Source organism: Spea bombifrons, chromosome 11 (genome assembly GCF_027358695.1).
Source record: "Spea bombifrons isolate aSpeBom1 chromosome 11, aSpeBom1.2.pri, whole genome shotgun sequence".
NCBI classification, from domain to species: Eukaryota; Metazoa; Chordata; class Amphibia; order Anura; family Pelobatidae; genus Spea; species Spea bombifrons.
In genome coordinates, this window is record NC_071097.1 from 30,506,173 (window position 1) to 30,530,697 (window position 24,525).

General features: G+C 41.4%; 1 protein-coding gene across 3 annotated transcripts in view; it reads right to left on the minus strand.

The window, feature by feature from the left end:
* Positions 1-24,525, minus strand: part of LZTS2 (leucine zipper tumor suppressor 2) — a 62,212-nt gene that overhangs the window by 16,972 nt on the left and 20,715 nt on the right. Inside the window, exon 2 of one of the 3 annotated variants that reach the window (XM_053450393.1) lies at positions 23,798-23,883. The gene's annotated coding sequence lies outside the window, so the exon portion shown is untranslated. Of the gene's footprint in view, positions 1-648; positions 800-23,797; positions 23,884-24,525 lie in introns of those variants that run through there. The other 2 variants (XM_053450392.1, XM_053450394.1) reach the window with 2 other exon arrangements.

Consider the following 24,525-nt stretch of genomic DNA (forward strand, 5'->3'; position numbering starts at 1 on the left):
CAGACGCAGCCCTCCCGTTATACGAAACCCGCAGAAGGTGTTAAACCCAAAAGCGCAACTTTTTTTTTTTACTTTGACTTTTACTGTTCCAGGCTTATTTTAAAAATTCTGCCAGGCACAATGAGTTCTATCCCTTTTTTACGAGCACCGCGACACCGATAAACACATTAACACAGACAAAGCGCAGCACAACTACTGTCAAACACAGAACAGCTCCTATCTCAAAGAGCTTGCAATCTAATGGACAGGGAGTTCACACAAATTCTTAATTGCAGACTGCAACCAGTTTACCAGCCAAAGCTTGATCTGCCTGCGATAACTTAGAGAATGAATGATTGTCCAACTATTATATTATATATATATTATATTAAATATATTATATATAGTATATTCTCATAGCTCGCCCGGCTGTTTGAATGAGACGCTCTTTGTCTTTCTTTAAGGCTGATAAGCTTATATAAATAGTCTCAGCGTGGAAGATTCCAATATAAACATCCACGTCGGAGATGGACAGAAACCCAAAAAGGAAAAATCCAGAAATTTCAAGGAACTTTTACACTGGTCTCATTCATTTTCACCCTCTTTCCCACTCCATCCATAACCCGCTCTCCCCCCCAACCCCTTCCCATGCCGTCTCCCCAGCCTTACCTCTCCTGCCCCCAGCCATGGTGTAAAATGCCCCGCAGAGTCAGGACGGACAGATACCCAGACGGACGGGAGGATTCCTTCTCCGCTTTACTGATCCGCTACTTCCCTGGCATTCCCGGTCTATGGGAACGGTCTCCAGAACTGGCTCAGGTTCCTGCTAAACTGATTAAGTTTGAAAATGTTGCTCTCCTCCCTAACAGCTAGGTCACTGCCCATCCCCCTGGTAGCTCTCCCCTCCCCTATGCACTGACTCTATAGCCAGCCCTCTGCTGTCTGGATCTGTCCCTTTAGTGGCCCCAGAGGAGAGAAGGAACAGAGAGGATTCAAACCGGCTACTTATTATCCACATCCTCCAGAACACGGCACAGGACCGAAAAACAATATAATGCCAACAGCTACGCAACAAACACATCACGCTATCCATTCTCTGTTATAGGACCAGACGATAAATATTTTGAAAATAGAATAAAAAAAAAAAAAATTAATCATAATAATAATAAAATTACTAATAAAACAACAATACAATTCATAATAAAATAATAAAAAATGAATAATATTAATACAAAAAATAACAATAAAACAATGACTAATAAAATAATAATAACAATAATACAATTCATAAGAAAATAATCATAATAATTAAAAAATAATATTAATCATAAGTATGCATGAAACAAAGCTATATTTAAAAGGTTTTTTTTAGAAGCTGCTTTTATGTATCTTTTTTTTTTACTGTAACAAAGTATCACAAGAGATTCTAACTGCATTTCTATGTTCGAACGTATGCAGAGACTGAGCATTATTATAATTATTCATTTATATATCATTTTACAGCGCTGCACGCTAGCACTTATTAAAGAAATAATTAAGTGCGCAGTTTTATTTTTTCATGTATTTATGCTTCAATAAAATACTCAAGGCTTCCTATCCCCCCTCGATCTCCAAACAGATTGTAAGCTCACTGGAGCAGGACCCTCTTCTCCTTCTGTAACAAAGTGTTTAACGCCGTTTAATATTTAATGTTATTCTCTACTTTAGCAAAGCATAATGTTTCTGCTGGAGTGCAAAAAGCTAACAATTGTACGCGGTAATGCGGTGGGATAAGCACGTTCCTGTTTGAGTGGCCAGAATTATAAGAAGAGGCGCAGGGGTTAATTATTATTATTATTTCATTGTTTTATATAGCACCATCATATGCCACAGCGCTGTCCCTTTAAAAAGCCTCACTTATTAAACTATGCATTAAAGAGAAACTCGCTTGCATAAATATATTTGTTGAAAAATAATTTAAAAAGCGGAGGTGCGATAGGTATAGAGGACATCCCAAAGTTCCAGAGGTACACGCAAATATTACATTTGATAATTCAAATATTTTTAACGTTTGCCAACATTAGCCAAGGCAAAACTATTTTTCATTGCTTTTTCCCCTGACGAAGGTCCTGTGTGGCCGAAACGTTGGCAAACTAAATAAATATTTGAATTGATCTCATTTAATCTTTGGGTCGCATCCCAAAGAACGCATAATGAAAATGCGACTCGCTTGTTAACTCGTCTAAGTCCGTCTTCATTGAATAAACCCCAGAGGGAACAGGCCTGCATGTCCACGGGTGCACCAATAACGTCTGGGAAAGGGGCAGATGTTTAAGTGAAAGGAAGGACAACGTCATGGATCATGCCCTGACAGCTTGGCAGACATATTAATGTGTCGGGAAGGAAAACACACAGAATGTGAGAAATGATTAAAGTCCTATAATTATAACATGACCAAAGACTGAAATTAATTAGGGTAACCATAAGACAGCAGAGGCAGCAGCAGCATCCCATACAGTACTTTCCGAGTGTTTATTCATTTAAGGACCCAAATCCCTGCTTCCTCCCCTCTTTTCTAGGAGCTCAGAGTTTGCTGGGAATAATGTTGATAGACACTGTAGGAAATATTTAGAATTTATAAAAAGCGCCAAAATAAGTATTATTCTTGTAAATGCCTTCCATAAATAAACATGTCAACACCGAGAAGACACAATGGTTTCTATTTCAAAGAGCTTTTAATTGAATGTCTTAAGAGCCCTGTGACTAATTAAGGTCTAGGGAGTAAGGGACTTCATTAGCATATGTAGGACTTCATTAGCATTGCCATAAAGAATCATCTGAATGTGCCTGAGTTTGGAATGTAGTTCTGGGTTCTCCCATTGTACAGTGCTATGGAAAATGATGGGTTTGTGTTTATCGGAATAACGCTAAACTACTGCTGTATACAACGATCATAGAATTAAAAATAAATATGAGGCTTCCCATTTAGAAATACCAGATGTAGACTGAATTATAATTGTTCCGCATGGCAGTAATTACACATGATGCCGTTATTACATTGTCTTAGCAGTTAAACTGTCGTCTTAACAGCACCGCAACATATTCAATATTAATGCTGCTGCAAATGCAGAGTAGACACTGTAATGTATTTTAACTAGTTAGGTATGTGTTAAGGTTGGAAATAATCTCCAGATTTGCTGAGTCTGTGGGCTTGATTAGCCTTCTATTAGCCATACATGCATGTGCATTTCAAGTGAACATTGCTGGCTCTGGTACAAAAAACAAAAAGTTCTGTTCAGGCATTCAAATGCTGCCAGTATAACGGTACTCACACTGAACACTGTTATGCCAGCTCCAGCTGACAGTGAGGAGACTGGGCCGGCAGGTAGCCCAATCTGGATCAGATTCACAGCGGGAGAAGTCAGTAACAGAACAGAAGACATTCATGGCAATTCTCTCTGTCACAAAGGACCACTGCTTTGAATACGGCATAGAACGTCCTTTGACAGAAACCGGTTAATAACTGAGCTGTTGCCAACATAAACATTTGGTTCACAAATATTTTGTAGGTTTGTGCACATGCCACTCGCGTGCTAATTCTGTCACATTTTATTGTTATACTGTTACTTGGGTGCTAATTTCTGTCACTTTGTGCTGTTTACGACTCCATCCTTCACAATGACCACAGAGTCCATTTCATTAGGGTAATTTAGTAGCTAACGTAACGGAGTAACATGTAATTGCATACTAGGTTTAGAAGAGACACATTCTCTGTTGTAAATATACACATTGTTGCTGAATAAAGGAATACTCCAGTGCTCCATGCAGCCTCAGCAGTAAAGAATGCAAATTAGTACTATCACCTGCCGAGGGGGGGGGCTTACCTTTAGGGAAAGCTGCAGCTCCCGGGCTGCAGCATACTACTCCCTCTGTCCAATTTTGACTCCAGCTTAAAGCAATCACTGGTAAGAGAGACCTTCTATTGAATTAAATGGGGCTGCTTCCTACACATGTGGGGGTCTAAATAGACCTCCTGGGACTCCTGGCACAAACAGCGGGTATAGTTCTTATGTACATTGGCATGCAGGATATGTGTTCAGCGGAATATATCTCCTGCTAGCCAAAGGAAGATAAAAGAGAGTAAATGCATATGGGGAGGATTCTGATTAACCCCTTCATGCATTTCCAAGGGTAGGCACTCTTATCAAATACATTCAAATTAATATGATGGTACAGACATGCCCCATGAGACATTTAAAAATAAAATTCAGCCCTTAAACGCAGGAATCGTTTTTTTATCTTGCCCTCTCGCTGATAAAATTGGTACTTAGATCTATGTGTGGGTGCAAGGACGTAAACATATAAGCAAAACACTGAAAAGAGATAGGGAACGGAGGAGGCCAAACCAACGAATCTCAACCAGAAACTAAAAACTTAATTAGGAAAAAGGAAAACAACCTAAGAGTTTATAATTCTGCCAGCCCTGCTGAATCTGAAAATCAATTAAACAGAATATGTCTTGCAAAGTAAAGTTGGCTAGAAGGTCTAAAAAAGCAGCACATTATGCCACAATCTAAAGAAATTCAAATAAATTCATTGAGTCTGGAAAGGGTTACAAAGCCATTTCTGAGGCTTTGGGATGCCAGCGAACTGCGGCGAGAGCCGTTATCTACAAACGGAGAAAACTCTAAACAGCGGTGAACCTTCCCTTCATCCGTGGGAGAGTTACAAGGCGAAAACCACTGCGGACCACAAAGGCTCGTCTCGTATTTGCAAAAAACATCTTGATGACCCCCGAAGACTTTTGGGTTAATATTCTGTGGACTGATGAGTCAAAAGTAGAGCTTTTTAGAAGACATCGGCCCCATCACACCTGGCGGATCAGTTTGTGACCTAAAGCTCAAGTGCAGTTGGGTTATGCGGCAGAACAACGATCCGAAGAACGCAAGCAAGTCCACCTCTGAACGGCTGAAAGAAACCAAATGAAGGTTTTGAAGGCCGACTTGAATCTGATTGAGATGCTCTGGCAGAACCTTAAAAACACAGGTTTTGCTCCAAAATCCTCCAATGTGGCTGAAGTAAAACCCGTTATTAGGTTTAGGGGGGGTACTTTTTCACATGGGTGATGTAGGTTTTGATTAACTCTTTACCTTCAAGAAATGAAATGGTCATTTAAAAGCTGCATTTTGTGTTTACCCACATTATGTTTGTCTTATATTAAAATTATCTGAAACATTTAAATGCGAAAAATAAGCAAAAATAGAAGAAATCAAGAAACACCTTTTGACAGCACTGTACTAATGATTTCCTAGGAAGACCCTTTGAGTGCCAGAGTGGATCATTAAGCATTATGCCGTCACATCCTGCTCCGGCACTCACGCGGTGAAAACCCGCTAAACGAATCTGGTGTCGTCTTTGCAGAATACGCGTCTGGATGTAATTATGTGGTGAGAAGTAATAGACAAAAACAGAGATAAGTGTGTCTCCACCATCCTAGGTAACGGGTCATTTCTTCAACAGCTGATAGAACATCACCTAGGTTCTACGGTGGAAAGAGGACTTCAAAGGACAGTCAGGCAGATGTGGGTTCTGTTTATTATCAGCTCCCTGGACGCAGAAAAGATTTCCCAGGCTCTGCGGGCCTGAAAGGAAAGATTTCTTTCTTCCACCACCCAGTAATTACTGTCATTCTCTCCTTTCCTTTCTCAATTTGAAGGCAGTTGCGAGATGGAAAGCAGATGATGGAAGCAGGCTTGGCCGCCCAAACCTGGGGTTTATTTCAATATTGCGGGTGTTCAGAATTTTGGTTCACATGAAAAGAAATCTGTCCTGCTCCCCATATATTCCGGTTCTATAACGGACTGTTGGACTGCAGCAGGTTAAGCAAATCCGTTTATCCCGCTGTGTTCATTTACAGCGGGTCTTCTAACACAAAGCCAAGTCTCACCTAAAACTGAGAGCATGTATGCAGATGTCAGAAACTCGCAGACAACACGGAGATATAATGTTACCAGTTAACCATGACTGTGTATGGCAACGTATATTCACTATTGCCACAACACTATACCCCGTGATATACACGTTGATTTAAAGATGACCAAAATAATGTTTCTTTCATCACCATCATTCCTAATACTTCATTCGTAAAAGAACTCCGCACCATCGCCCGCTTCCAGCCCCGCCGGGAAGAGGTCAGGCCTGCCAGAAGCAATGCAAGAAAACAACATTAACTACAAGACAGGCCCAAGTAGGGGAAACTGTTACCAGGAGACACAAACACCACTATAGAACCTCTAGACACTATTCAGTATAATTTGGACAGTGAACTTGCATGACCCGCCGTGCACGGACACCACAGAAAAACAGTGCATTCATGCTTTGTGATTTGTAGCAGGAAATGTGGAAAAAGCAATAATATGTGTGTATAGTGAGGCTTTCTACTACTTCTTTAGAAGTTTGGGTCCCTTAGGCATCCTAATTATCTATGGCGAGCTTTATTTGACTGCAGTTTCAGACGTTCAGTTACTGAAGGCACGCACGGTTACAATGACTTTGTATTCGCGTCTGAAGGCAAGGCAGATACAAAGCCAATAGGAGCGTCCCCCCCAAAAAGCTCTTCTTCATTTATTATAAAAACAGTTAAATCAAGTTTAGTTGGCAAAATATCCTTTTAATACAACAGTCCCATATTATATTTTCTACTTAACTTTACTGTTCATTATGAAGGGCCAACACTGACCAGTTTCTCCAGCATGAAGGGCCGAGCTAGCCCTGTACAATGTATGGTTCATTGTGTAAGCCATACATTTTACAGGCCAGCCAAGCTCTGCTTGCAGCCAAAGCTCATTGTGTTGACCCCGTTATTATGTTTACTGTAGTCAAGTAATTGAAACACAACTTTCCTGCAGAACTCCATTTAGTGAATAAACGCCCGTGTCACCTCTCTCTACAACCCAGCACAACGCAGGCCTTCCTTCGTTTCCTCTGATCACCAGGAGGTATATTCCCAAAACCAAGAGATTTAGCCAGAAAAGTATGGAATAATACTTCATGAAAGGACCGCACCCTACCAGTTGCAAGGGAACTGCGGGTTTTCTATAAAGCCATTCACAATTCATTTTTCGGAAATAGACTATGTTTGATCGTTTCCATGCTGGACTATAGAAACGCTGCCTGCCAAATAACCAGTTTTTCTGCTGACAGACGGAGTAACACATAAAACCTATTATTCCTTTAACACTAAATATAATTAAACAACTAAATAACCCATTTGAGATGAATGTACTGAATTCTATAAACGTCAGAAAATATTTGCCCCGTCTATAATATTTTTCATTATTATTTTTTTTTCTTGCATTTTGTGATTTTTCTTATGAAAGTACAAACAGATAAAAAGGGAAAACGTCGGGGGGAAAAAAAAACAAACATTCTCAACAATGCGCTACATAAATTGGCAGAAACATTTCAGGGCTTTCAGTCAGCTGAAAAAACTATTTTGTCTTTTATATTAAAAGGACTCAACAGGGGTTTGTAGGATTAGAGCGGCAGAGAATGAGGTGTTACGGGGACCAGCGTAGACGCTTCCTGCTGGCCTCTTCCTCCGTCCATTTACAACTTTTTGCACCTGTGTCCTTATTTCCAATTCAGTTCTCTCCATGGGTTGTGTCAAGGTCCGCCAGGCACCAGAAAGCAGGTCTCATGTGGAGTAGGAGGACTCAGTCCAAAGCTTGCCCGGTCTGCCCGGAGGTCCCCTTCAATGTGAGAATTTGACTAGTAATTATGAAATAAAACGCTTGCTACCTATATATATATATTTATTTATTTTTTCTTTTTTTTTCTTTCTAACTATAATAAGCTGTCCACCAACATCTACATAACCACCAATTGGCCCATATCTGCTTGTAGCAGAACCGCGATCACAGTTTAGGTTCTACTCTTCTCGCATTTCTAGCTTCTGCAGCATCTGCCCAATAAATGTAACCCTATTCTCACTCCTTATTCGAGGTGCATATCTTGAGTATTTGTTTCTCCAGGCATTCAAATACTAATCGAGCACACAAATCCACATACTTACAAATCCAGCAACGCATGGCTCTACCCTTCATACCATGCTCTACCATTCCTAAACCAACCAGAGTAAATACTCTTCTAAACTATACACACCCGGGAAGACGTGAAACTAATTACTCATGAAAGAATGCTGTGTATTCTGCTTGTCTCTACTTGTATTCTACAACAGTCTTTTGTTTGTAGTTTTATTCCTGTGATAAAATAGTAAAAATGATGTCCTATCATGGGTGGGGGAACCAGGCTGCAATGCCCGGTGTTGTACAGGGATCATTGTGTAATTGATATAAGTGGAAATGTATATCGCTACATACAGTGGTAGTAAAGATGGAAGAACTGGCAATGGCTAAATAAAAAAGCTAATCAAGAGCGTAAGGACGTGAAACGAGCTAGCCCAAACATTTAGTATTTGGTCCCCGCTCATGACATCATGACATCAATTTCCCCTTCTTCTTGGGTAACTCTGGCTTGGCTCGTGTGTAGCTCTATGAGAAGAGGCCGGAGAGACCAACTGCACCACCAGCCAAGCTTTCATAGTGAAGTGACGCCACGTCTCACCTCGACCCACTAACAAACTCATAGTATTGTAAATAATTTGTCTGTTTTGCCTCAGTGGCCAAGCCTCACAAAGAAAAGAGACACTTTTCCCATTACAAAACCTGCATTGTGACTTTCCTAGTAGGCGCCAGGTGCCTACATACACACTAGGTCAGTGTGGAAACTTGGGGCTGGGGTTACCTACCAATTGATGGGGTTTAGCCGTAATGGTACAGGGAAGGATAGCGTGTTTAATAGCTAGTTACTTGTTAAACAGTCAGTATGGGGGCTCTCTGTGCCCTTTATGTTGTGCTTTTCCAAAAAAAAAAAAAAAATTATTGGTCAAAGTGTCTACTTTGATTTTTCAGGATTTTTGGCACATTGAAGAGTTCAGTCCTGCGAGGTAAGATATATAAAGTACAATTTTTGGATTGAACTTATTCATCCCATTTACAGTGGATATCAGATAACAACTGCACTCGGACACAGCCAAGAGGACGCTTTGTAGTTTAAAAAAAATCAACGCACACTTTGGGTCAGGAATACGTAGGAGGTTTGCCTCCTCTTTGATCCATTAAAACGCTTCAGTTCTTTTGATTAGTTTCTGTCAGAATCCTACACCAAGTTATTAAATAACCATGAAATAAAAGCTGGAAAACCTGTGTGCCAAGTAAAAGCCAATTCCTTCCATGCCAAGAACAATACTTTCTGATTCTCCCAGGGCCGCGAAATAACAAAGAGCCAGAGATATTTAACCCATCGTCCAATGTTATCAAACCCCTGATAAGTTCTAGAATGAACAGAGATCCACCAGGCTGAAGCAGAGATATCGGTAACGTACCAGATATAGGAGAGTTGAATTATATGCTAATTAATCACTAGAAGAAGTTAAAGAGCCTTCAAGGGATGGAAACTTTCCTCGGTCAGGGGGATTTTTAGAAATATTTAACTGCAGGAATCCTAAAGCACTTGTAAGACCAGAACTATAAACGGAGACTGGTTAGGAATGGGAAGAACCTTGGAGAATGTGTCCTACAATGGAACTAGTGATTCATAATGATTTGCATGACAGGTCAACATTAATATAAGCTGTGGTTAGCAGTCAATGATCTATGAAGCCCAAGACAGTGTCAAGCAGAAGGCAGATTTGTAGTTAATCCCCTATACCTCCAGGGTAGCAGCGAGTTTAACGCAGTCCTGCTGTAAATATTTTCCATAGACTAAAGATTAGAGACGTTGTTGCCCTAGACACAGAATAACACAGAAGGTGAAGGTTTATCACGGAGGAAACTTTCACTGTTAAAAGACAAACACAAGTCCTAAAAACAGCAGAAGAAACGTTTCTGGAAGGTCATTCCAACAGCCAACATAATTATTACTTCTAAAAAAAAACAATACCGTACACAACGTAAGAACCCGACACAAGAGCAGGTAAATATTTGGAGATACTTGTTTGAATCCTTGGTGGTAATGATATAAACCAACACAGATGTTTCGGGGGGGGGCACATACCGACATGTTTGTTTTTTGTCCAACAAAAACAAGGAATGTGCAAGTTTGGTGACAAATGTTTGGCATTGATAACATGTTTTACTGGCTCTTTAAACAAGATGCACAAAAAAAAAAAAAAATCACGAGATGGCCATATGGCCAACTGAAGACTCGGCCATAAACTATTTATATATGTTTTAGAATACTATATTTCTGATCAGAGGCATAAACTGGTCTAGAACTAAAGTGCAACACAAAAAAACAGATTCTCCACTGCACCACTGCTCAATAGGCCAGTTACAAGGGTGATGTCTGATCTCTCCAACCAGTCCATTTAACATGTGGAGTACATGCCAAGCCTGTGTATTCTCCATAGTATGCTGAACCCAGCTCCATGCATCCTTCTGAGATCGAGTGTCGGGATATGACATTATATCCCGGTGTTTAATATAGAGAAGGAGAACAGCCTCGCAGGTAGCTGTGGTGCTGCCATGGTGCATGAATATTGTACAATCAGGTTCATTTCTCCAAATGAAATAAATGGATTAAAAATGAGTTACACAACAGCCTCATTGAGAAGCCATGGGTGAGTGTAATAAAATTAGGGGGGGGGCTCCGATCCTTTGCCCTTTCACCCCTGGCCAGCAGGTGACAGGTCCCTCCTTGTGTTTGACATCTGGGCTGCCATGTTGGTTCACCCAGCTATAAGTATTTTTATAAGAGAGCACAATAGCCGCTCTCACATGTTTTTTTTATTCCATAAGCACGCTGGAGAAGTCTCCTGGTTTGACCCAGAGTCTCCAGGTGAAGCTAAGTTTATCCGGTTCTTTGGTGCACTTTCTTCATTCTCTGGGCTGGTCAGTGGTGTTTGGCCATGCCCAACTCCCCACTCGCTCGACTCCTTTTGGGGGCTAGCCCCAGAACTATGTATGCCTGCCACCCCTCACAAAGCCACTCCTCCCGATGAGGGAGAGCTTCGGGAAGCCTGGGATGTTTGGGGTACATCCATAAGAGAAAAGGAAAACAAAACCATATTAACATGCTGTATGTCTCTGTGAGATCTAAGACTGGAAATAATCAAGAATGATTTAATGTCTGTCACGGTCAGGACTACTTGCCAAGCCGTGACTGTGTGGAGGGCGTGGGCATGAAGGGGTTAATAGCACCAGGCCTCTGGATTTACTAACTAGACCCCTTAACAGGGCAAAAGTTACACCAAATTAACCCCCAAATCCTGCCTGTATCCCCCCAGGTAGTCTGCCACCACTCACGATTTTGATACCGGATTCGTGAGAAATCCGAATTAGAACATCTATCGCTATATATATATCAACCCACCCGGGCAAACAACATATATATATATACTGTAGAACTCAATAACAATACGGTAACGTGTTATCCTCTCTTAGGGTTCGTGGATATCGATACTAGAGCCCAAAGACAGACTTGGATTATGAATATTTTAATAACAAAAAGACAAAGATTACACAGTGCCAGAATTACAAAAAACAAGACATACAAAATAAAAGTAAAACAGCAAACAGTTCTTAAAAACAATAGGACTTAAACACAGGACCCTCACTCACGAGTTTCTCCAATAAGCAGGCCTGTGGGAACTCCTTAAGTCCAGATGGTTCTTATGATGTTGTTCCGATCAGAGTATATCCTGGAGTTCTGCTTTGAGGTCGCTGCATTGTCCCTAAATCAGACTTTTGCAAGCAAACGCCCCTCTGACCACATGACTGATTATATGACACCATCCCCAAGAATCGGGTCCCATCTTTGATGTGCCAATAAGTTATGGTGGGGTAAAGGTGATGGAAACCCCTCCACTTAAGATAGGAATGGAATTCCTATAACTAAGGATCCTTATCAGTTAGGCCATGAATCACCACAGGGGTCCTTTGGGAAGATGACACCTCTAGCCAGAACAGATACAGAGGGCATTCACAAAGAAACACATTAAAATCAACCTCAGATTAACTCATTGAGTGCTTAAACAAAGAAACTAACCACCTCTGCTGGGTTACCCTTCCATGCATCCACTACATTATATGAGTTAATCATGACACCTCCCCCTTTAAGATGGTGGACAGAGGAGGTCAGCACACGCTGATCTACTATGTCTGCCTAAATTCTAGTCTCCCCCTGACAAGACAAACAGTCAGCGTTCCCATAGAAGCTGACTTGTCACACCAGCCAGTAGAACAATACTGCTGTAGCACCGGACTCCATCTGAGCAACTTGCTAAGCTTCCCATCTACTCTATCCGCCTGAAGAGAAGGGTTGTGATCGATTATAACAGTGAAGTCACAACCATACAAGCATGGCTGTAACTCCTGCAAAGCACACACCATAGCTAAGCACTCTTTGCCAACCCTTGAATAAACCTCTTCCTTTGGCGATAAGTTACTCAGATGTGTTAAGGCCTCATCCATTTGTTTATCTGTCCTGCTTAGGATAGCTAAACGCTGCCCATTCCCAAGCAAGACAGCAAACGTCTGTCCATTGTCCTGGGCATCCGGTGTGGATCCCAGGCTCTTGGCTTCACCTACACTCACAGGGCGAGGGGTTTCTTGCTGACTGGTCAATGTAGCTGTCTGTTCATCAACCCGTACTATATTATCCTCTGTAGCTGTTGCCCCAGCATCTTGCTGGTATGCCACTACAGCTACAGGGGAGATATTCTGCCCCTCACATTGCCCACTCAGTGAACACACAAAAGGGATAACAGGGTGTGAATTTTCCTCCCCCTCCTCCTTATCTTCAGACTTTACAGCTGTAGGAGTCTTAGGCACAATGGAGAAACTACCCCTTTCCTGGTTCTCCAGCACTTTAAGAGTTAAAGTAAGCATTTCCTGTGGAGCATTACAACTGAGTTTTGGCTGTTGATTCACAGAAACATCACATTCCATATATCCCTTGTTTTCCCTTTGAGAAAATTGATTAACAGGAATATCCTCAGACACCCCTATATCATGTATACTTTCTCCTGCACCCAAATCTAAGTACTCGGGTGCTGTAGGCACAGTTGGCCACACATCCCCAGTCCCCTTTAGTTTTCCAGGAATAATAGCTTCAGGGCATACAACTTCTGAAGGCACGTTGACAGAAGTATCCCCAGCATGCCCAAATCCTTTGGCTACCTGATCACCCATAGTAACACTATGCTTTTCCGTATCAGGGGGCATTGAACCAGAAGAGCCACCACAGACTCCCTGTTCCTGAACCTCTGCCCCTCCAAAGGTCAAACCACAAGTTTCCCCTAGAGCTTGCTCTCTAGGTCTGGTCCCTTGGTGCACATCCCCCTCCATCTCTTCAGGAGACAGTATCCTGGGTGCTGGTTCAGACAGGCATACCTCTACCTTCCGGGCTCCCTCCCAGCTACCCACTACTCCCAAAGTTTCAGACAGTACCTTAGGTTGGACAGGGCTCTCTACCAGCCCTCCAGGTTTGCAGGTTTCCTCAACTGGTGCATACTGGCAAACAAGTCGACCCAGATCCTTGCCCAGCAAAACATTAACAGGAATATCCTCGGATATCCCCACCTCCCGCAAACCCTTGCCCACACCCCAATCAAGGTACACACGTGCCACTGGCACCGCAGGGCGCACCCCGCCAATTCCATGGATGGACATGGTCTTCCCAGGGATATGATCCTCCAATTTTACCATCTCAGGCCGCACTAGAGTGCAAGCAGCCCCCGTATCCCTGAGTCCCATAGTCACACAATCACCTACAGTCACTCTTTGTAGGTTCTCATCTTCATTCCCCTGAACCCTGGAAACAAACAAGACAGCTGGGTGTTCCTCATCAGCTACACACTGCAAATTGTCTCCTTGTGCCTCCTTTGGTCTATCCACAAATAAAACAGGTGCAGCTCCCCCAGCTGTACCTCCATTTCCATTTGTCCATGGAGATGGTCTCTTAGAAGGGCAGGTGGCACTCAAGTGCCCAATCTGGTTACACCGATAACACCGGCGGGTATCCCCCTGGCCCGATGTGGCCCCTGCTCTGTTGGCTAGGAAAGGTGTGGGTGATGGTCTCCCTGCTGGCTTAGGAGTTGGTGGTTGGTAGGCTGCTCCTTTCCAGGTAGATGGTCCTTGCGATGCTTGTACCCGCTTTGTTGTTGGAGTACGGTTGTTGGCATAATCGTTAGCCAGATCTGCCGCCTCTGCCGTGGTCTTAGGTTTTCTGTCCAGAATCCACTCTCGGGCCCCCGGACTTCGTGTGGTCAGGAACTGCTCCAAAATCATCAGATCCTCCAGGGCCTCATATGTAGTAACTTGTAGGCCTCCAGCCCATTGCCGGAAAACAGTCCGAAGCTGTCCCGCATATTCGGTGCAACTGTCCGATGTAGCTTGCTGCATCTCTCGAAACTTTTTCCTGTAGAATTCAGGGGTGAGGTTAAAACTTTTTAACAAGGCAGATTTTATGGCCTCATAGTCCTGGTCAACTTCCATTGGTAAGGAAGCAAACACATCCAGGGCTTTCCCCTTCAGACGTGGGGTTAAATACTTTCCCCACTCTTCCTTGGGCAGCTGGTACTGCCGGCACACTTTCTCAAATCCTCTCAAAAACACATCCAAGTCAGTGTCCTTTTCCAGCATTGGAAAGTGTTCCAGGCGAGGTCGGTTAGCATATCCATCCCCGTTAACAATGCTTTGGGGAGACGGACTATATTGCTTTAACCGTAGAAGTTCCAGCTGATACCTCCTCTCAGCTTCTCGTTCAGCAGCTGCCCGCTCCGCAGCTCTCTCAGCAGCCTCCATCTCTCTCTCTCTCTCTCTTTCCGCAGCCTCCCTCTCTTTCTCTCTTTCCGCAGCCTCCCTCTCTTTCTCTCTTTCCGCAGCCTCCCTCTCTCTCTCCTTGTACTGCAGAATCAGGTTGAACTTTAGCTGAGGATCCACGCTCCCCAGATCCTTTAGTAACACTTGTAACTCAGAGTCCATTACACTCAAGGCGTTAACTTTATCAGGAAAACATCCTTGATCCACAGGCTCTTCCAAAATCACATTTGCTCCAATGGCCTGCTCTGCACAGAGTTTATCATGTTCCAGGAGATCCAAAATCAGCTGCTCTTTGCTTTTGCCAAAGATTTGTATATTCCTTTCTTGACAAACCAGCTCCAGAGATTCTTTTGGCTGTCGTCGATATGCCTCCATAATGCAGTATGGTAGAGAAAACAAAAAAGGAGAGGAACGAACTGTTTTGCACTGTATGTCTGTAATTAGGCACTGAGTAATGTCTTTGGGAAATTACACAAAACCCATGTAATTTCTTCTAGTACTAAAATCACCAAACCGGGCAATACAAATAGCACTAAAAAACTCTAGATATCCCACCTAGCTGCCAACAAGTTTGTCACGGTCAGGACTACTTGCCAAGCCGTGACTGTGTGGAGGGCGTGGGCATGAAGGGGTTAATAGCACCAGGCCTCTGGATTTACTAACTAGACCCCTTAACAGGGCAAAAGTTACACCAAATTAACCCCCAAATCCTGCCTGTATCCCCCCAGGTAGTCTGCCACCACTCACGATTTTGATACCGGATTCGTGAGAAATCCGAATTAGAACATCTATCGCTATATATATATCAACCCACCCGGGCAAACAACATATATATATATACTGTAGAACTCAATAACAATACGGTAACGTGTTATCCTCTCTTAGGGTTCGTGGATATCGATACTAGAGCCCAAAGACAGACTTGGATTATGAATATTTTAATAACAAAAAGACAAAGATTACACAGTGCCAGAATTACAAAAAACAAGACATACAAAATAAAAGTAAAACAGCAAACAGTTCTTAAAAACAATAGGACTTAAACACAGGACCCTCACTCACGAGTTTCTCCAATAAGCAGGCCTGTGGGAACTCCTTAAGTCCAGATGGTTCTTATGATGTTGTTCCGATCAGAGTATATCCTGGAGTTCTGCTTTGAGGTCGCTGCATTGTCCCTAAATCAGACTTTTGCAAGCAAACGCCCCTCTGACCACATGACTGATTATATGACACCATCCCCAAGAATCGGGTCCCATCTTTGATGTGCCAATAAGTTATGGTGGGGTAAAGGTGATGGAAACCCCTCCACTTAAGATAGGAATGGAATTCCTATAACTAAGGATCCTTATCAGTTAGGCCATGAATCACCACAGGGGTCCTTTGGGAAGATGACACCTCTAGCCAGAACAGATACAGAGGGCATTCACAAAGAAACACATTAAAATCAACCTCAGATTAACTCATTGAGTGCTTAAACAAAGAAACTAACCACCTCTGCTGGGTTACCCTTCCATGCATCCACTACATTATATGAGTTAATCATGACAATGTCCTTTTACAAAAAGGTGACCCAAAAATATTATGTATAAATGTTAATAAATTAATATTTAGTATAACGGTAATAATATAATACTATTTTGTGCCCATTCTTGTCTTCCTTAAGTTTCCTTGTTTTGCTACAAGTTGCAAATGTGAATTATATATATGTGCTAATAAAGATTTAACCCTATGAACTACAAAAACAATTCACACCAGAGTTAAACACTCAATAGTGAGATTTTATATATGTGCCGAGTCTCTATAGAAGGGATTAGAATGGTTATTTGTACAGAATGTCAAAAAATGAAGTCAAGTGTATTGGGGAATTTTGTTTTTTGTCCAAGACGAATTTAACCCATCCTTAAAGTCCTTAAAACGCATCACTAATGCTTGATCCCAATTAAAAAATAATACAAGGGGGATTATAAATGTAATTTAAATATAGTCATTTAGATGCTAGTCACTGAGTCTCTAACAGCTTCAAGGTCTTAGCATAGCCACTTACTGATGTCAATTACTCGCAATTGGCTAACACTGACATAAAGCATCTTGATATGTTAATGTATCACCCTCTCCGTGTGCACTCCTCATGCCCCATTTAATGAAACAGATGGGGGGACACGACAGTCACCATCTGCAAAGCGTATTAAAGAGAGAGACTCCATCACGTAATCCTCCTAATCACTACTAATGGTACCTCGTATTGCTTACTCCGACAGTCTAGAACATGGCATGAAAATACATTAATATTGAATCCTTTCATCATACTGGCAAATAAACTTTGATCTGTGGTGTTAGCAGGTGATGTACATTAAGTTGCACCCTAAAACAGGCCAAAAAAAAGTAAAAAAAAAAAAAAAAAAAAAAAAAAAAAAAGGGTAAAAAAGTACTAAGAGTTAAGGGAAAATCATTCATAAAACATGAGCCATTTTCTCTTGTCGGACAATAATGTACGATTGACACATACATGTCTAAAGGATTATGGTTGCGGGTACTGTTTAGATATGGGATGGAAATCTACTTTGTTATTAGGTCACATGGTTAACAAATACTGGGAGGAAAGGTTCCTAAACCTTCATAAAATAGCCTATAATATTTTGGAGTTTATATTCATAAGATTATTTACACACATATACATATATAGAGAAATACATACATACACGCACACACGGCAGGGTTGCTATTTATATTATCCGATTAATCCAGTGGGGAGCCGGCTCCTCTCTGCCGGTGTCCATCTGTACCCAAGAGCGGGAGGGCTTTAGGTCACAGAATGCATTCTGATTGGCTGCTCAGCCTCTTAGTTCTTCCCATACTTACCTTCCCCTGCTCTGCATAGGAGGGCCAGTAATTAACTATTTCAACCTATCTGCTGTGAGTTTTGGGCTCTTGTGTATGTTCTTATTTTTACGGCAAATTTAATTTAATCTAATAATGCTCCAAAGCCGTGAAAAGCGTTAGATTATCAAGAGTCAGTGCACATTTTATTGACTATATCTTAAAAACGAACCATTTTGTGGATTGCATTTGGTTTAAAGATCCAGGCCTGGAGAATGCGTCAAAAAAAGCCATTTCTAAAAATCCATATTTAGCATCATTGGATTTATGGGTTTGAGATCAGCGCCAGTACCCGGTCCTCCGTTTTTTTTTCCAATGCGATGATTCAATTAGAACATATTTAGATTTCTGAAAGGAAGCCGGCCAAGGTCTGAGCTACTAAAAAAAAGGAAATTCATTAGCTGTGAATCAGAATTAGCAAAGCGTTAGACATCATCTGAGCCGGGAGCTTGTTAAAAGAAATGTAAAAGCTGTCAACATAGAAATGTCTTTAAATATATTAATATATTTTTATTAAGTCACTTCAATCAAATTACTAGGATGCTCATAATACCGGCGGCCCACCTAGGATTCTGTGAACTTAGTAGGCACACTGCCACAGCGATTGTTAACCCCTTGATGACAAAGCCGGTACACATACCAGCTCGAAATGCATGGTTTTCAATGGGTTTAGGGACCGCCCATTGTCCGTAAGGGGTTAATGTGTTCTGCTATATCTCATGGGATTCCCATATTGTATAATTGTAATAGTATTTCTAACATCGGTCACATTGTTGCTGAACAAACAAGTATGATGTCACTCCGTCTGTCCATTCCCAATCAGTGCTGATGTCATGTTACATCATGTTCCACCCACTTCAGTCAGGGATGCCACCTCATCATGTATGATGCCCATTTTCACACCCTGTCCTGCGGAACACACACACCGGCCTAAAATCACGGTTAAATGTGTAAGACACAGTTACCGGCCTATATACATTGTTGCCAATGTTACGTAGCCAGTCCAAATGTAGCAACTAACATTGTCAAGTTGTCATAGTTGTGTGACTGTGCTTTCCTAAATCTACTTTTTAAGCTTAATTGCAGAAAATATATTTAATTTTGGCATACTAGTGTTTTTTTTTTCACTTTGCCTGCCTGTGGTAGGTTTCTAAATCATTGTTAATACAATTATCTCTGCCTGATCTACCCCACATATTGTTTGTTATGCGATAAGTCCACTTTCATTTGGATGTAACAGGGGGAACTAAAAAAAGGCATTCAGACGGAACAGTAATAAACCTTTTAGATAAGAACTGGTGGTTTAAAAAAAATGTCACCCTGTAACAGAGCGGAGGAAATGGGAATTATTAACGGGGAGTCTATTCATGGAAAATATGTCCGCTTATTTGCTTACCGTTCCTGTATGGCTGCCTTCCAGTTCAAGGTGAATTTAAAATTGGCATTTCAGAAAAAGACAGAATAAGCGGGAAAGAGAAAAAAACCCAAATGTGGACGGTTCATGGAAATGTGCCACGTGTATTGTAAATTGTCATTATACTAAAAATATATACAATTCGTTTAAATATATACACACACATACCACACGCTGTACATACATATATACATATACACAAATATATATCGCCTCTTCATAGAAAATAATTTACTCTATTCTAAAAAAAAATATTCATAAAATGTCACTTAAAACTATTCACAGATTTTCCTAAATGTCTATATGGTATCGAGAGACAAATGAAATTGTTTTAATAGTAGCTTTTCAAGTTTTTATGCAACTTTGATTTGCATACAAGGGGAATATGGGGCTAGCAAATAAAATAAAAAAAAAATGTAAATATATATATATATATTTTTTTTAAATTTAAAAGTTTTGAGAGACTATGCGATTACATTATATTATATATATATATATATATATATATATATATATATATATATATATATATATATATATATATATATATGTGTGTGTGTGTGTAATCGCATAGTCCAGGGGCGTCCAACATGCGGCCCGCGGGCCAAATGCGGCCCGCGAGACCTCGAGGTGCGGCCCGCGTAAGATCGGCAGCCAGGGCAACCGATCTTACGCGAGCCGCACCTCAAGCCCTGCTACTTACTTGTGGGAGGGTCTTCTGGACTGCACACAGAGGAAGCGGAGTTCACGTGACATCCTACTTCCTCTGTGCTTTAGCAGAGAAGGCAGAGGGAGGCCGCGCCCCCTGCTGAAGTTTGCAAGCGGCATCGAGGAGTTGCAGTGCAGGTAAGGGGGTGGGGAGGGTGTTTGAATGAGTGTGTGTGATTGAGGGAATGAATCTGTGAATGAATGATTATATGAATAAATGAGTGTGTGTGTGTGTGTGTGTGATAGCATGGATGTGTAAGTGCTGGAACATAGGCATGATGGGACTGTGATTGCTGTTAGCAATCACACTCCTATCATCCCAAGTCAGCCAGTACATGCTGAAACCTGGCCAGCTGCCCCCCTTGTGTATTGATGCTGCCAGCATTATGGGGTCTGCACTTACAGCCACCCTGTACCAGCATGTACTGGCTGACTTGGCATGATAGGAGTGTGATTGCTAACAGCAATCACAGTCCCATAATGCCTAGGTTCCAGTATTTACTGGATGGATGTGTAAGTGCTGGAACCTAGGCATGATGGGACTGTGATTGCTGTTAGCAATCACACTCCTATCATGCCAAGTCAGCCAGTACATGCTGAAACCTGGCTAGCTGCCCCCCTTGTGTATTGATGCTGCCAGCAGTATGGGGTCTGCACATCACTTACAGCCACCCTGTACCAGCGTGTATTGGCTGACTTGGCATGATAGGAGTGTGATTGCTAACAGCAATCACAGTCCCATCATGCCTAGGTTCCAGCATTTACTGGATGGATGTGTAAGTGCTGGAACCTAGGCATGATGGGACTGTGACTACTGTTAGCAATCACACTCCTATCATGCCAAGTCAGCCAGTACATGCTGAAACCTAGCTAGCTGCCCCCCTTGTGTAGTGATGCTGCCAGCAGTATGGGGTCTGCACATCACTTACAGCCACCCTGTACCAGCATGTACTGGCTGACTTGGCATGATAGGAGTGTGATTGCTAACAGCAATCACAGTCCCATCATGCCTAGGTTCCAGCATTTACTGGATGGATGTGTAAGTGCTGGAACCTAGGCATGATGGGACTGTGACTACTGTTAGCAATCACACTCCTATCATGCCAAGTCAGCCAGTACATGCTGAAACCTAGCTAGCTGCCCCCCTTGTGTAGTGATGCTGCCAGCAGTATGGGGTCTGCACATCACTTACAGCCACCCTGTACCAGCATGTACTGGCTGACTTGGCATGATAGGAGTGTGATTGCTAAAAGCAATCACAGCGAGCACAGTCCCATCATGCCTAGGTACCAGCATTTACTGGTTGCCTGGGTTGCCAGCATTTACTGGTTGCCAAGTCATATTGCTAATTTTGTCCAGTTGTGTGTTACCTACTTTTATTAAAAATTTGAGTTTTTATTATTATTTTTAAAGGTGGGGGTCGGTTTTGGCTAAGTGAACCCTGAATGTTTTGGTCCAGAATTTTCATTTTAGTTCATCCCTAGAATAAATCTAGGGAATCCTGAATTTGTAGTCGCAAAACTTTCTAGGCCCAGAAATCAGTGAGTGGAAGAGTAAAGGTTTTGTGTCATTTTACTTTATTTTAATCTGCATATTTTATTAAAGGCCATATTTTTTGTCACAGTGAAAAATGAGTGCGGCCCGCGCACGTATACAATTCTGATGAAGTGGCCCACTGCAGAAAAAACTTGGACACCCCTGGCATAGTCTCTCAAAACCAACATACAGATTAAAAACAACTTTAAAAAATAAAAAAGAATTGAAGACATTTACACGACTACTTTGGGAAGACAAAGATCAGTTGCTTTGTTTTTAAAAGTGGAGCCTTTGGGGCAGAGTAAAAATATCCAAAAGAAACAACACCGAGGTTCTCACTGAGAATTTATTTGGCTTGTTGTTATTTCCTTTCTTACTAAAGAGATGCGCGTCATATACTTGGAAGAGCCTACATTTTTGAGGGTAATAGGAACGTACACAAATATAAACTCTCTGTGACTTCCACTGGATGGCTTTGACCTTTGTGGATCCTGAGGAAGTGTGCGATGCATTGCATAACCCCCGTGACACTGAAAGGGTTAAAATACGGTCCCCGGGGGGCCCTGCACCATCACCCACCCTGCTTGTGATAATAAAAGTCTTTTTTTTTCCGTACCAACTGATGCCCTAGCCGTTCTGCAAGGACAGATTTTCGGATGGCAGTGCGGTTGAAATGTGATTTATGAGACTTGATTTTTTTGCCAGCGGGGGCTACTTGATCTAATTTTATACAAGAAGCAAGAGCGGAGGTTTTTTTTTTTTTTTTGCCAGAAATACCGCAGATGGAAGAGTTTGCATTATGTGATTGTTCTGTGGAAAGTCTGCTCCTCGAGTGGAAAAAAAAAAAAGCCACTGCAGAGAACATAACCCAGGGCGATTCTACTCACAACAGATTTATTCCAACAACCGAGCCGTTTGCCCTAATTTAGCCCTTAAAACAATGTGAATCTACATAATTCTATAAAACTAATTATTTCATTTTTAACCATAATTATAAAGTGAATATTTTCACAAATGTAACATGTTAAATTAACACAGTGTTTAAACAACGACAAAATGTATCTTGATTTAAAAACTAACAATCAAATCATTTAGAAATTCCCAGTACGCTTAAAATCTTGAGCTCTTTAGCCGAACATGTATCACGTGTGTTCGAATTCCGTATTTGTTTATATGTCTTATTTCCGCCCTGGAAGAGGCCCACTGGAGCAGCAGCAGGTGAGGGAGAAAGTAGGTTAACTAGACATAGAGAGCGGAAAAAACACACCTGGTAGTCAGGCAAATGTGCAGCATAAAATGTTTTTTTTTAATTTTGTACCCCCCCTGCTGTCAGAGTGGTTTGGTCAGTTATCTTCCTCTCCCTCTAGTTGGTATCCTCCCCTGCACTCTAGCAGCTGCTCATTCACAGACACACAGTCCCTGTCTGGGCAGACACAGTTTGCATGCGGCAGACACAAGGTAGTTTATTTCAAAGATGTATTGCAGCTAGTTGAGTCTACATTTCCCATGACTGTCATCCAGTCTAGTATGTTAGGAATCATGGGAAACTGAGTACTTAACAACCGGAGAGCCAGAGGCTAGCTTTTATATCATTAAGGATTGGTACTGCAGTTTCTGAGGAATGCATATTTTATGATTTTCAGCCATCGGTTTGGTTGGCTGAACATCATGACAAACGTAATAACAGCACTTTCAGTGCTAAATGTTACCACAACATCTGCAAAACTATCAAGCGCCCTATTCTTGTCCCAAGCCTTTATGTCCCTTTTTTAATACCGCATAAGGTTCACAGATCGCTCATGATGTTGAGCCGCAGCATTGCTACTTGGTTATCACGGTAATAGCAGCTCGTAACAGTAGGGTAATATTTCTGGCTGAGCTTCGTGGGGATTGTAGTTAGAGCCTTGGGTTGTGGGGGCTGACACTACACAGTAACATTTTTGTTGTTGAGCGCAGCTCCCATGATATACAGTCAGTTTTCATGTTGCTCGGGTACACGATGGTCTGTAGCTACTACTCCTACGGTCATATAATGTTTCCCATTAACGGGTAACTAACCATTTGCGTTCCACCAGGAAACCCCTTTCCTGAGCCAACAAAAGTAGGGAATGGGAAGGAGAAAATGGAATGGAAGAGGGGAAAGGTGGAAAAAAAATCCATATATTAAATGGTTAGAAAAACAAACACAAAGCCCAAAGCACTTCGTTTATGCCATTTGCTGTGAAGATGACAATTCCCACTGTAATTAGATTCTGTTGTTCCAATCACTGTACATAACCCGTTGCAAGTTAACTATCCGTTATTCTAACAATTGATTTGCCTACAAAAAAAATCATTAATTGTTCTGATGATTATTCTCAACATCGTACTCCATAACGGTTGCCAGCATTTCAGAAAAATGTTAAAATCTGTTACTTACATAAACCAATGGATATTTCTAGGTGGTTTAGTAAACCTGAATTTTATCTTCTGCAACACATCCTTAATCGCGGGAATGGAGGAAACCTATAAATAAATAAACATGACATTTATTAACAGTATATAAGCAGATTCAACAGAGATATTACAATAGGAGTACAGCAACAATTAACATTAAAACTGGCGATATATATATAGATATATATATATATATATATATATATATATAACGACAAGACGATTACTACAGAATGATACAGAGGTAGAAGATGGACCTGCTCTCATAAGCTTACAAAGTGGTCTTACCGCCATAATGAGTAATGGCACAGCTGATTGACACTACAATTAATTGCCATGGTGATAGGACAATGTCAAAAAATATATTTTTTGACATACATACACATATATATATATATATATATATATATATATATATATATATATATATATATATACACACGCACAGCAAAACGGAAGTTTTGCACAGGAGGAACAGAACAATAGTCTAATAGAGCACAATCGGCCAGTAATTCCGTCACCTAATATTTTAATCATCAAACTACAAAATAGGGATTTATTTTCACAGATTAACTAGATGATTAACTGGATGTGAATGATCCAAATTCATTTAATCTTTACACAATGCGTGGCACACAATGGCGCTTTTACTGGAAATGGACAGCGATAAGGTTTTTGAAATGTATATTTTCAGCGGCAGCCGACGTTAAG